This window comes from Mobula birostris, chromosome 18 (assembly GCF_030028105.1).
Source record: "Mobula birostris isolate sMobBir1 chromosome 18, sMobBir1.hap1, whole genome shotgun sequence".
Taxonomy (NCBI): domain Eukaryota; kingdom Metazoa; phylum Chordata; class Chondrichthyes; order Myliobatiformes; family Myliobatidae; genus Mobula; species Mobula birostris.
The window spans coordinates 66,745,315-66,758,878 of NC_092387.1; the positions used below are offsets into that span (position 1 = coordinate 66,745,315).

The following is a 13,564-nucleotide window of genomic DNA, read 5'->3' on the forward strand; positions in this document are numbered from 1 at the left end:
GAATGTGCAAACTCCACGCAGATGCCAACACAAGTCAGGTTCAAACTCAATCACTGGAAATGAGAGACGGCTACTTGCAGTGCCACAGAAAACTTCAATTGGATTGCTGTTGTATCGATCCGCGTTCATTCGTCATGTGCTGTGCAGTGCCGTAAGATGTTGGTGATCATGATCTTTCCATGACCATGATTGTCTTTGGCAGATTTTTCTACAGAAGTGGTTTGCCATCGCCACCTTCTGAGTAGTGCCTTTACAAAACGGGTGACCCCAGCCATTGTCAATAGTCTTCAGAGATTGTCTGCCTGGCGTCAGTGGTTGCATAATCAGGACTTTTGATATGCACCAGCTGCTCATACGACTGTCCACCGCCTGCTCCCATGGCTTCACGTGACCCTGATCGGTGGGGGCTAAGTGGGTGCTACACCTTGCCCAAGGGTGACCTACAAGCTAGCAGAGGGAAGGAGCATCTTGCACCTCCCAAACATTATCTCCACCCTACCACCTTAATTACAAACATAAAGAGAACAAAAAAAGGAATAACAGCATTGGGTTCATTGTCCATTCAGAAATTTGGTGTAGGAGGGGAGGAAACTGTTCCTAAAATGTTGAGGTTGTGTTTTCAGCTCCTGTACCTCCTCTCTGATCGTCATGGCTACCCCTCGAGGTCGAGGATGATGATCTTTGTTCTGAAGAAGTGGCCTACAGGGTGAAGACGTCTGTGCGTGTATTTGTTTAACGTGTACTTGATGTTGCACTCCAAGAAGCACATGATACTTCACAAATCAACCAACTGATTCCAATGGCATGGAAACCACGACAATTGGAGCTGATGGATTTGTTGCATCCTTCATCTGCCTTCACAGCCGTTGAGTTTGAAGTAACTTCATCTGCCTATTCCACCGTTGGGGTCTTGGTTGGATTGTTCTTTGTCAGGGACCTCACCCTCGGCCTTACCGCCATGGGTGACCCTACCAGGAGCATAGCTCCAGACGGCATCACTCTCGGGATCACAGGACCACACAAGCCTCTCCACCGCGACAAGGTGACAATCCACGGAGAAGTCCTCTCTGATAGTAGTAATGAGAAGAGGGCATGTTCTGGATGATGAGCATCCGCCATAGGCACCAACCCGCCACCCGTATAGATCTCAGGAACAGCCATAAAAGGAGAGAACAGAGGAGAAAGTCTACAAGCAATTCAAATATTATCTGAACTTGAAGCCTATCCCAATTTTTAAATGTGTACAGAAAAAAACCGTTGATACTTGGAGATAAGCCACTTTTTAAGTTAATGACCACCCATTCCTTTTGGAATCAACTTGTTTAACCCTGCTGTCCACTGGCTTTGGAAAGGCCAAGACCCTGCAGAGAGAAGACTGTTTGTAAAACTCCCAGCAAACTCCCAGGAGTCAGTACGTCCTTCCTGTGGAATGCGTAGGCTTTCACCAGGTGTTTCGGTTTCTTTCCACTGTCCAAAGACGTACTGGGCAGATTAATTGGTCATTGTAAATTGTCCTGTGATTAGGTTAGGGTTAAATTGCGGTTGTCAGGATTTGCTGGGTGATGTTGCTCAAAAGGCTGTAAGGGCCTATTCCGTGTGGTATCTCTAAATCAATCAATCAATCAGTCATATGCTAAATTAAGATTCATATAGAAATGCACTCTTCATGTCTTTATAATGAAGTTTCTCAGTGACAGAGTGGTTGAAGTGTCTATTATATTCACTGTCTGACCTGAATTTAGTACTGTGCATAGCCGTAGGTACATGTATATTTGTCAACATGTAGCGGAGAGTGTGTTTGTAAATCTGGCGGGAGCGAAGGATGTTGGGAATAGCGAGGGTGTTGTGGGAGGGGTGTGGGACAGGAGTGCTGGGGTGTGGGGTGGTGCGGGAGCAGGCACATCCAGCCTTGAGCTCCAGGCAAGGGCATTTGATTCCAAACAATTACAGAATTTCTATCTGGCACTTCCCTCTCCCTCTCCATTCCCCTTTTCCCAACCATGATTCCCCTCTCTCCATCCACAATAGAGACCCGTATCAGAATCAGGTTTATTATCACTCACATCTGTCATTAAATTTGTTTTTTTTTGCGGTAGCAGTACAGTTTAACACATAAAAATGTTACAGTACTGTTGAAAAATCTTAGGCACCCTAGCTATATTATGTGTCAAAGACTTGCACAGTACTGTTTTTGCCACCATTAGATAAATCAGTAAAACAACACCTAACGTGTACTCTTATCCTTCCTGGAACTTGTGAAGGCTTTAATGTTCTCAATCATCTCAAGGACCTTATCATGTGCTTGAAAGAATATGAACATTAACGTTTGAATCCGCACCCAGCCAGAAATAGATTTTCTAAAAGCAATTGCAGCCTTGACTGAAAGTAAAATTAATTATGCCCAAGCAGTCAAGTAAAATAGATTTTGCATCTCTTCACTTCATGATTTGTATTATTTTAAAAAATCCAATCTGCTTATATAAAGGCATCTGATTCAATATGACTGGCTAAATGAGAAGAGTTAGAATTTTCAGGATTTTTACTATCCTTTGATGTCTTTTTTGGCATTATTGGTAATTATTCTGATTTTAGCTTAAACTGGGCTGAATCCACTACTTTTTATTGGATTTTTCATTCAAAGGCATTGGAGTTCCCATACAATTTCAGATCTGGTTTTATTAGATGTATATCGGAACATACATTGAAGTATGTCATTTGAGTTAACAATCACCGCATCCAGGGATGTGCTGGGGCCAGCCCACAAATGTCGCCACACATTCCAGTGCCAACATAGCATGCCCACCATGGCAGAAAAACACAGAACACATTACTTTTATACTTTATTGTCGCCAAATAATTGATACTAGAACATACAATCATCACAGCGATATTTGATTCTGCGCTTCCCGTTCCCTGGATTACAAATATTAAATATTAAACATAGTAAAAATTAGTAAATATAAAAATTTAAATTATAAATCATAAATAGAAAATAGAAAAATGGGAAATAAGGTAGTGCGAAAAAAAACCGAGAGGCACGTCCGGATATTTGGAGGATATGGCCCAGATCCAGGTCAGGATCCGTTCAGCAGTCTTATCACAGTTGGAAAGAAGCTGTTCCCAAATCTGGCCGTACGAGTCTTCAAGCTCCTAAGCCTTCTTCCGGAGGGAAGAGGGACGAAAAATGTGTTGGCTGGATGGGTCGTGTCCTTGATTATCCTGGCAGCACTGCTCCAACAGCGTGCAGTGTAAAGTGAGTCCAAGGACGGGAGATTGGTTTGTGTGACGTGCTGCACCGTGTTCACGATCTTCTGCAGCTTCTTTCGGTCTTGGACAGGACAACTTCCATATCAGGTTGTGATGCATCCTAGAAGAATGCTTTCTATGGTGCATCTATAAAAATTAGTGAGGGTTTTAGGGGACAGGCCAAATTTCTTTAGTTTTCTCAGGAAGTAAAGGCGCTGGTGGGCCTTCTTGGCAGTGAACTCTGCTTGGTTGGACCAAGTCAGGTCATTTGTGATATTGACCCCGAGGAACTTAAACCTTTTGACCTGTTCCATTTGCGCACCACCGATGTAAATTGGGTTGTGCAGTCTGTGTCTTGCTGACATTGAGGATAGGTTATTGTCTTCGCACCATGCCACCAGGTTCTTGATTTGTTCTCAGTACTCAAACTCATCATTACCTGAGATACGGCCTACAATTGTTTTGTCATCAGCAAACTTATATACTGAGTTTGATGGAAACATTAAAGCAGAACATACTAAGCAAAAACAAGCTCTTTTCATTCCTCCCTCTCTCCCACCCAGAAACATGCACAGTCCTCTAACCTCAGCTCAGGCCTTTAGCCTACAGCAGACTTGTGAATGCAGAGGACTTCGACCTCCCCAGTGGACTCTGCTGGCATTCAAACGTGGAGTGGAGTGAAAGCTTAGATTCTGGCCCTGTCCTCTAAATCCCCCACATCCCTGTCCCTGTACCATAACCTGACCCCCAACTCCCTATCTCTGTCCCCCCCCAAATGCCCCAATTAAAGTAAAAAAATTGCATTTTTGCCACTGTCTCTCTCTCCTCTCTCCCCCTCCCCCTCTCCCCTCTCCCCTCTCCCCTCTCCCCTCTCCCCTCTCCCCCCTCTCCCCTCTCCCCCCTCTCCCCCCTCCCCTCTCCCCTCTCCCCTCTCCCCTCTCCCCTCTCCCCTCTCCCCTCTCCCCTCTCCCCTCTCTCCCCTCTCTCCCCTCTCTCCCCTCTCTCCCCCCTCTCCCCTCTCCCCCTCTCCCCCTCTCCCCCTCTCCCCCTCTCCCCCTCTCCCCCTCTCCCCCTCTCCCCCTCTCCCCTCTCCCCCTCTCCCCTCTTCCCCTCTCCCCCTCTCCCCCTCTCCCCTCTCCCCTCTCCCCTCTCCCCTCTCCCCCTCTCCCCTCTCCCCCTCTCCCCTCTCCCCCTCTCCCCTCTCCCCCTCTCCCCCTCTCCCCCTCTCCCCCTCTCCCCTCTCCCCTCTCCCCTCTCCCCTCTCTCCCTCTCTCCCTCTCCCCGTCTCCCCCTCTCTCCTCTCTCCCTCTCTCCCTCTCTCCCTCGGCATGTCCTGGGTGATGGGGATCCTTAATGATGGACCCGTCTCCCTAAAGCCACCGCTCCTCGAAGATGTCTCGGACACTACGGAGGCTGGTACCCATGATGGAGCTGACTAAGTTTACAGGTTCCTGCAGCTTACTGCGATCTTGTGCAGTAGGTGATGGAATTTGATGGGAGTGGAAGATGAAGCCTGGAATAGAGGGAAGGTGGGCAGGTGGAGAAATTGGAAGGAAATAGGTGATGGGGAAGAGGTGACAGCACGAAAGAGAGAGAGCCTTTCACCAGAAGTTGTTGAATTCATTGTTCGCCAAACAGTTTTGTAGATGATGCAGGTGGAATATAAAGTGCTGTCTCTCTGGCTTGTGGCTACTCTCATCTTAGAATTAGTGGGAGGCTGAGGATCGATTAGAAAGTATAAAGTGTAAAGCTTCTGAAAAAAGTGCACTGCAGGTAAACGAGCAAGTGCAAGAAGTAAATTTTGAGGCCAAGAAATCACTTTATTGTACAAGAGGTCCATTCAATAGTCTGATAGCAGTGGGATAGAAGCTGCCCTTGAGACTTATGGTACGTGCTTTCTGACTTTTGTATCTTCTGTCCAATGGGAGAAAAGAATGTTTGGGATGGTGGGTCTTTGACATTTTGCTGTGAATTGATCTTTTGATGTTACTCTGCAATTTGCTGTTCTCTTGGAAGTACATGGGCAAGAGGAATTGACTGTTTTGTGGCCATTTGAGAGCTGGGTTACCTTGGGCCTCATGTAACTGACTACATCTGGGATCTCCCTGGGTGAGTGTTCCAGTTTATAGAGAAATGCATATTCATTGGTTCTATGAGTCATAAAACCAAAATGGGGTTATTTTAGTCCATTTGCGTTTTGAGCACGTCAATTAAATCCAAAAGATAATGAAGTCAGTTTGAAGTTGTGTGACTTAATTGTGGTTAATCAGTCGCTTGCTTACGAAATGTACTTGTAAATGTCGAGCTTGTGGAAAAAAATTGTGTCCAATTTCCCTGCTGAGCACTGCTAGCAGCGAAGTGGAGTGCAAAATATGATTAAACCTCGGGCATTTGATTTTCCTGTACTGAGATCCAACTAATTTTGAGATATTTTATTGCTTCTTGTAATTTTTGTAGGAATTTTGGCTTCAGTCCTCAGGTTGAACTGTGAGGTGACATTCATGGTTAAAGTGGGACTGTCCCGAGCAGATTTTCCTTGATTTGAACGGAAGGTAAAATAATTACAAATCAGAATAAAGTTTCATGAAACATAATGAGGTAGATTGTGAGGCCAAGAGTCCATCTTATTGTACAAGAGGTCTATGAGGGGTGATTGATAAGTTCGTGGCCTAAGGTAGAAGGCATCAGTTTTAGAAGACCTAGCACATTTATTGTTCAACATAGTCCCCTCCTACATGTACACACTTAGCTCAGCAGTCGTGGAGCATACGGATCCCTTCTTTGTAGAAGTGGTCCACAGCAGGGGTGATTAATAAGTTTGTGGCCTAAGGTAGAAGGAGATGAGTTATGCAGCTCTCGTTACATGCACGTGCAGTTCAACTCTTGGAGTGAAAATACAGAAACCTTGAAGTTTCTCCTCATCTCCTTTCACCCTAGGCCACGAACTTATCAATCACTCCTGCTGTGGACCACTTTCTGGAGGTCCAAGACGCTGACTTCTACAAAGGAGGGATCCATATGCTCCACGACCGCTGGACTAAGTGTGTATATGTAGGAAAAATAAATGTGCTAGGTTTTCTAATATAGACTGGGTCTACCCTAGGCTACGAACTTATCAATCACCCTCGTAGTAAAGATGTCCTTGAGCCTGGTGGCACATGCTTTCATGCTTTTGTATCTTCTGCTCGATAGGAGAGGGATGCAGACAGAATGTTTGGGGTTGTGTGGTCTTTGACGTTTTGCTGTGAATTACTCTGTCAATATCACTCTGACTTGCTGTTTTTTTGGAATACATGGGCAAGAGGTCTGAATTGTTGGTTTCAATGAGATGGTCAAGAAAGTCTGAGTGGAGATATATTGACGTTGTGATAAAACTGGAGGAGACATCACAGAAACCAGTCTACCCCCATAGATACTCTACACTTATTAATTTATTGAGATACAACATGGGTTGGATCCTTCTGGCCTTTCGAGCCGTGCTCCGCCCCCAATTTAATCCCAGCCTAATCACGGGACAACTTACAGTGACCAATTAACCTGCCAACCGGTACGTCTTTAGACTGTGGGGAGGAAACCTGAGTGGTCACGGGGAAAACGTACAAACTCCTTACAGACAGTGGCAGAAGTTGAACCCAGATGTCTGTACTGTAAAGCTAACCACTACACTATCGTGTCGCCCCGGTGAAGCAGCCAACATAATCAAAGACACTAGAGATTCTGCTGATGCTGGAAACCCAGAGCAACACACACACAAGATGCTGGAGGAGCTCAGCCGGTCAGGCAGAGGAATAGACAGTCAATATCTCGGGCTGAAACCCTTCATCAGAACTGGAGCGGAAGCCGGAATAAATAGGAAGGGGGAGGGGGAGGGGGAGGAGTACAAGCTGACAGGTGACTGGTGAAACCAGATGAGGGGGAAGCTGGGTGGGTGGGTGGGTGAGGAGAGGGAGAAATAAGAAAGAAGCTAGGAGGGGATAGCTGGAAGAAGTAAAGGGCTGAAGGAGGAGGACTCTAACTGGAGAGGACAGTGGCCATTGAAGAAATCCTTTCCCATCCTGATGAACATCTCAACCTAATCCAGCATTTTGCGTGTGTAACATAATCAAAAAGCCCATCAACCCTGGTGATTCTCATCTCCCCTGGTCATTGGGCAGAAGATACAAAAGCCTGAAAGCACGTTCCACTGGGCTCAAAACCAGCTTCTCTCCCCCTGAACGTGTGACCAGATGGACTCTTGACCTCACGATCTACTGTGCTGTGATCTTGCACCTTATTGGCTATCTGCACTGCACTTTCTCTCTAACTGTAATACCATTCTGTATTCTGTTTTTGTCTTACTTTGCGCTACTCACTTTCATAATGAGTGATATGCTAGACAAGTTTTTCACCCAAACTCAGTATATGTGACAATAATAAACCAGTTTATGTTGGAGGAGGTCAGATGGTCTTGGTGTCCATGCTTGCTGGAATTCAGAAGAATGAGAGGAGATACACAAATATCTAAAATTATGAAAGGAATGCATAAGACAGGGTCAGGGAAGTTGTTTCCACTGAGAGTTGAGTCACTAACTATGGGACATTGGCTCAAGATTTGGGGGGAATAGATTGCGACAGAGATGAGGAGAAACCTGCTTTTCCCATGGAGTAGTGAATCTGTGGAATTCTCTGCCGGGGATCAGTAGACCCTGATGAAGGGTCTCGGCCCGAAACTTCGACTGTTTACTCTTTTCTATGTATACTGGTTGGACTGCTTCATTCCTCCAACACTTTGTGCGTGTTTGCTGTACTCACTACTTTGTTTTATGAAGACCAGTGTGCCAAAAGCTTTCATTACGACCCTATCTACCTGTGACGCCACTTTTGATGAATTATGGACCTGCATTCCCAGATCCCTTTGGATCCCGTTGGATATATTTTGCATAGTTATGGAATTAAGGGTTCTGGGGAATAGACAGTTATCTAGAGCTGAGACCATGGCCACAATTGAATAGTGGAGCAGGTTTGATGGGCCAAATGGCCTCCTCCTGCCCCAGCTCATACTTTCTTATTTTTGTATGATTTATGTTCTGTGTGTTGTCTGTACATACATGACCGTGATGCTGCTGCAAACACGTTTTTCACTGTAGTGCCTCACCATATCTGTGCTTCTGACATTTAACATCACTTGACCTTTCACGCTACCCAGCACACCTACTGAAGTCAGTCCTACTACTGTCTGTTTTTACTCTTGTTATGTTATGGTTAATCCAGATACCCCGCTCTCTTGCGAAGTCATTTCTGCCTGCACCAACCTTTTGTGCAGAGTCCCAAGTTCCCCACACCCTCTGGGTGAAACCAGTTTTGAAATGTTCCGACCATCACCACTCCCTGGTGCCCCTCCTGCTTCCCTTTCTCCCATGGTCCATTTTCCTCTCCTATCAGGTTCCTCCTTCTTCATCCCTTTACTCATTCCACCTATTAACTCCTAGCTTCTCACTTCATTCCTCCCCCCCCCCATTCCCACTTACCCACCTTCCCCCTTTAACTGGTCTTGCCTATCACCTGCCATCTTGAACTCCTTCCCCTCCCCTTACCACCTTCGGGCTTTGTCCCTCTTTCTTTCCTGATAAAGGGTCTCGGCCTGAAACCTTTATTCTTCTCCATAGATGCTGCCTGACCTGCTGAATTCCTCCAGCATTTTGCTTGTGTTGCTTCAAACGTTTTTTGAAATCCCCTTTAAGCTTTCTAGACTTCACCTTCAATCTACTTCCCCTTAAACACAGTGTGCAAGTTGTCTCGCCGCGCCCTGGTTCGCCATCAGCACAGGCAGGCTGTGATTAATTTTGCATAAGATGCATGATACTTTCTGATGGCTGATGAAGGGAGTCATTAGAACAGCAGGAATAATCCGTTCCTTTAGCAGGAGGGTAAGATATATGACCCTGACCCTCTGCCAGCTGCCTCTGCATTTCTTCTCTGGAAAAATATCCATCTGAACTCATTTTAGAGTGAGCTTGCTGCTTTAGGCCCTGGAGCTGCTGGGCTTAGAGAGGTTGATGCCCAGCCTGTGGTGATGGGAGCCTTTAACAACAGCATCTGCAGACTACACAGGGGGCTGGGGTTGCTTCGAAAAAATCAAGCCAACGATCAACCTTGCCTTCCTGTTAAATATTCTCTTTGTCGAAGAAAACTATACACAAATGCGATATAAAGCAGTCTCTTACACTGGGAGCATGTACCACACTAACAGAAAGAATTGATTGTGGACTTCAGGAAGGAGAAGTGGGGAGGTCTTCAGCGAGAGGCCAGTGGTGGAGAGAGTGAGCAGATTCAAATTCCTGGGTGCGAACATCTCCAAGGATCTTTTTGAGCCCAACGTGTTGATGCAGTTACAAAGAAATAAACTGAAAAAATATAAAGAGGTTGCACAGTAGTGTGGTGGTTGGTGTGCTGCTAATACAGTGCCAGTGATCCAGGTTAAATTCCTGGCACTGCCCACAAGGAGTTTGTACATCCTCCCCATGACTGTGTGTGATTCTGCCGGGTGCTCCGGTTTCCTCCCACATTTCAAAGACGTAAGGGTTAGTTGGTTAGTTGGTCACATGGGCAGTGAGGGCTCGTTCGGCTGCAGGGGCCTGTTACCGTGCTGTATCTCTAGATTAAACACTGTGTGCCACAGTCCTGAGGAAGCATCAGATTGCAGAGGGAGAGAGAGTTTAAAAGAAGTGAGTGGGGGCAGTCAGCACTTTCTGCGCACCACAGTTCCTGAGGAGCCATTGGAGTGTGTAGGAGAGAGAGTTTAAAAGAAGTGAGTGGGGGCAGTTGGTACGTTTTGTACGCCACCATTTCCAAGGAGTCATTTGAGTGCGTAGAGGTAGAAAGGGCTTAAAAGGAGTGAGTGGGGGAGTCGGCACATTTTGCATGCTACAGTTCCTGAGGAAACATTGGATTGCACATAATTAGGCCCTTGGCAAGGACCCATAAACAGAAGTTAGGTTTATTGTGTGAGTGAGCCAGTGCTGGAGTGGAGAGTTGAGGCTTCAGTGAGGAAGGGAGTGGTCTGTAGGAAAGGTTTATTTTTCTTTTTTTTTCTTTCTTTCTCAATGCACAGTTGGATAAGTGTGAATGCCAGGCAGGATAATGGAATGCACCTCTTGTAGGATGTGGGAGAGCAGGGAGACCTGCAGTGTCCCTGATAACTACATTTTCAAGAAGTGCATCCAGCTGCAGCTTCTGACAGTCCGTGTTCAGAGATTGGAGCTGGAACTGGATGAACTCTGGATCATTCAGGAGGCTGAAGAGTGATAGACAGGACATACGGGGGTGGGGGGTAGTTACACCTAAAGTGCAGGGCACAGGTAGCTGGGTGGTTGCCAGGAAGGAGAGAAGGGATCGGCAGTCAGTGCAGAGTACCTCTGTGGCCATTCCCCTCAGTGACAGGTATACCGTGGTGGATGCTGTTGTGTGGAGATGACCCAGCAGAGGGAATGACCCCACAAAGGTTAGGTCTCTGGATCTGAGTCTGGCTCTGTGACTCAGAAGGGGAAGGTGGGGGAGAGGAGGTGAGCTGTAGTGATAGGGGAACAGAAAGGATGTTCTGTGGACACAATCGAGATTCTCGGGTGGTTTGCTGCCTCCCAGATGCCAGGCTCAAGGACATCTCGGATCAAATCCACAGCATTCTGAAGTGGGAGGGTGAGCACCTGGAGACTGCGGTCCACATTGGTATCACTGGCATGGGTAGGAAGGGCGGATGAGCTTTGGGCATGAATCAGCACGTGGAATGATGACATTGTAGCCATTAGAGGAGCTTTGGCTGAAGTTTAATTTTGCTGTTCTTGCAATATTAATCTGGCATTGGGGCCTTGGAAATGACTGGTGTTTATATTTGATTCAATAATCCTGGGAAATGCGAGCTTGATGGCTGCGTGGTAAATAGATTGGAGTGGCTTTGCAAAGGTGATTGATCAAGTGTTTTCTTGCACACAGACAGGCAGCCATTCAGTCATTGTAAGTCGGCAGTAGATTCTGGGCATCAACTCTAGTCAAGTCGTGTTTGTTCTCGTGCACAAGTGTGGTAAGGTGCAGTAAAATGAAAAACTTTACAGCAGCATCAGAGGCAGGTAGGTGCAGACGAAGCACAGAAAATTTTGTTTTCTTTATTTAGAGATACATTGCCGAAGAAGCCCTTCTGGCCCAGTGAGCCACAACACCCAGCAACCCAACTATTTAACCACAGGACAATTCACAATGACCAATTAACCTACTAATCTGTACATCTGCGGACTGTGGGAGGAAACTGGAGCACCCGGAGGAAACCCACGCGCTCACCGGAAGAACGCACAAACTCCTTACAGATGGCGTTGGAATTGAACTCCAGACTCCAGAGTGCCCTAAGCTGTAATAGAGTTAATATTAAATCAATATTAATGAAGTTATACAATTAATGTAAATGAAATTATTGAATACAATCTGAAAAAAAAGCTGTGCCTAATCAAGGTTTAGTGCAAATAAAGTCAAAGCTGCAGTCCGTGAACCGTGCAAGAGGTGGTCCGTAACGTTCTGCCGCTGAGGTGAATGAGGTTAGGGTTGTGCCTGATGGTTGTACTGGCCTGCGTGAGAGGGGAGGGTGAGATTCATTGTGGAATCACAAATTCGAGAAAATCTGCCGATGCTGGAAATCCAGAGCAGCAAACACTATGATCATGCAGTAGCTTGATACGGGTTGCCACGACGTTCTGGGCCTGTTCCATGTTATATGTTCTATGATACTTCATGAAGATATCCAAGTGAAGAGAGTTGTTAAATTAGTCAGCTCCATCACGGGCACTCTTATCCGTAGTGTTCAAGATAACCCAGAGACTAGACTGACATCTACATCATTTATTATTATATTGTAATTTGTACTCTACTGTGCCTATTGTCTTGTTTATTAATTATTGTACTGCCCTGCACTGTTTTGTGCACTTTATGTAGCCCTGTGTGGGTCTGCAGTCTAGTGTAGTTTTTGTGTTGTTTTACACAGTCTAGTGTAGCCTTGTGTTGTCTTACTTAGTCTAGTGTAGCTTTGTGTTGGTTCATGTAGCACCATGGTCCTGAGGAATGTTGTTTCATTTTTACTGTGTACTGTACCAGCAGTTTATGGTCAAAATGACAATAAAAAGCAACTTGACTTGACTTGAACCTCAGGGAGCGGTGCCTCAAAAAGGCGGCGTCCATTATTAAAGGCCCCCATCATCCAGGACAGGCCTCCTTCTCATGTTTACCGTCAGGCAGGAGGTACCGAAGCCTGAAGGCACATACTTGTCAATTGAGGAACAGCTTCTTCCTCTCTACCATCCCGTTTCTGAACGGTCAATGAACCCATCAACACTACCTCATGACTTTTTTATTTCTGTCCTTGCAATACTTATTTAATTTAACTATTTAATATACATATACTTACTGTAATTCAGTTTTTAAAAATATGTAGTAAATATATTGTGACGCTCCACGGGGAGGTGTGGGCGATAGCCCACCCTTGCATTTCTAATGACCAGTACTGTTTATGGCTCTTGTGTTAAAATGCTTTCCTGGAATTATGGTGGGAAGTTTGGATTCATTTATTATTACATTTTGGCTTGGGTTATACCGTTACTTGCTTGTATATTTGTGGGTCACCCTAACTGTAACCGGGGCGTGTGATGGTCACCTCCCCTGTCGGTATGAAACTGAGCTGTTCTCTCTCCGGGTTATGGTGCCCCATCTGTTTCAATAAAAACTGTTGTTGAGTTAAAGAGTTTCCTTGTCTGTCATTATGGAGCAAATGCTCGCCACAGTGTATTATCATTGTACTGCTGCTGCAGAGTTAACAAATTTCATGACATATGCTGGTGATAATAAACCTGATTCTGATATCAAATGTGACTGTATTTCACAAGTGCTATCTTTCACAGAGAGTGAGAGAGATATAGACAGAGAGAGAGAGAATAAATACTAATTATTTAATTCTGGCCTTTTAGTGGTTGTCCCAAGAAATGTCACTCGTTTATTAATCTACTCAGCACTTCAGATGCATTGTGGGTCCTCTCAATCTTACAGTTAACGGTCTTCCTGCAGTTTCTGGAAAAATTGATTTTCTTATATATGATTTATTCATCTTTCCTGAGAAATTGCTTTCAGTGCATAAACTGCTTGAGAAATGTTTTTTTTTCTCTCTTGTTCCACACAGTTCCCATGTTTGGTGTGGACCCACTGTATGATGTTGTGGAATGAGTGTGTGGTGATTTTTTAATTAATCTTTGCGCTTCGTGGACTTTCTCGAAGAATGTGCAAGGAGATGCCTTTGCAACAGAGGTGA

General features: G+C 45.5%; 1 protein-coding gene across 1 annotated transcript in view; it reads left to right on the forward strand.

Moving 5' to 3' along the window:
- LOC140212191 (bifunctional heparan sulfate N-deacetylase/N-sulfotransferase 2-like) overlaps positions 1 to 13,564 on the forward strand; it is a 566,492-nt gene that overhangs the window by 78,361 nt on the left and 474,567 nt on the right. The window lies entirely within an intron of this gene.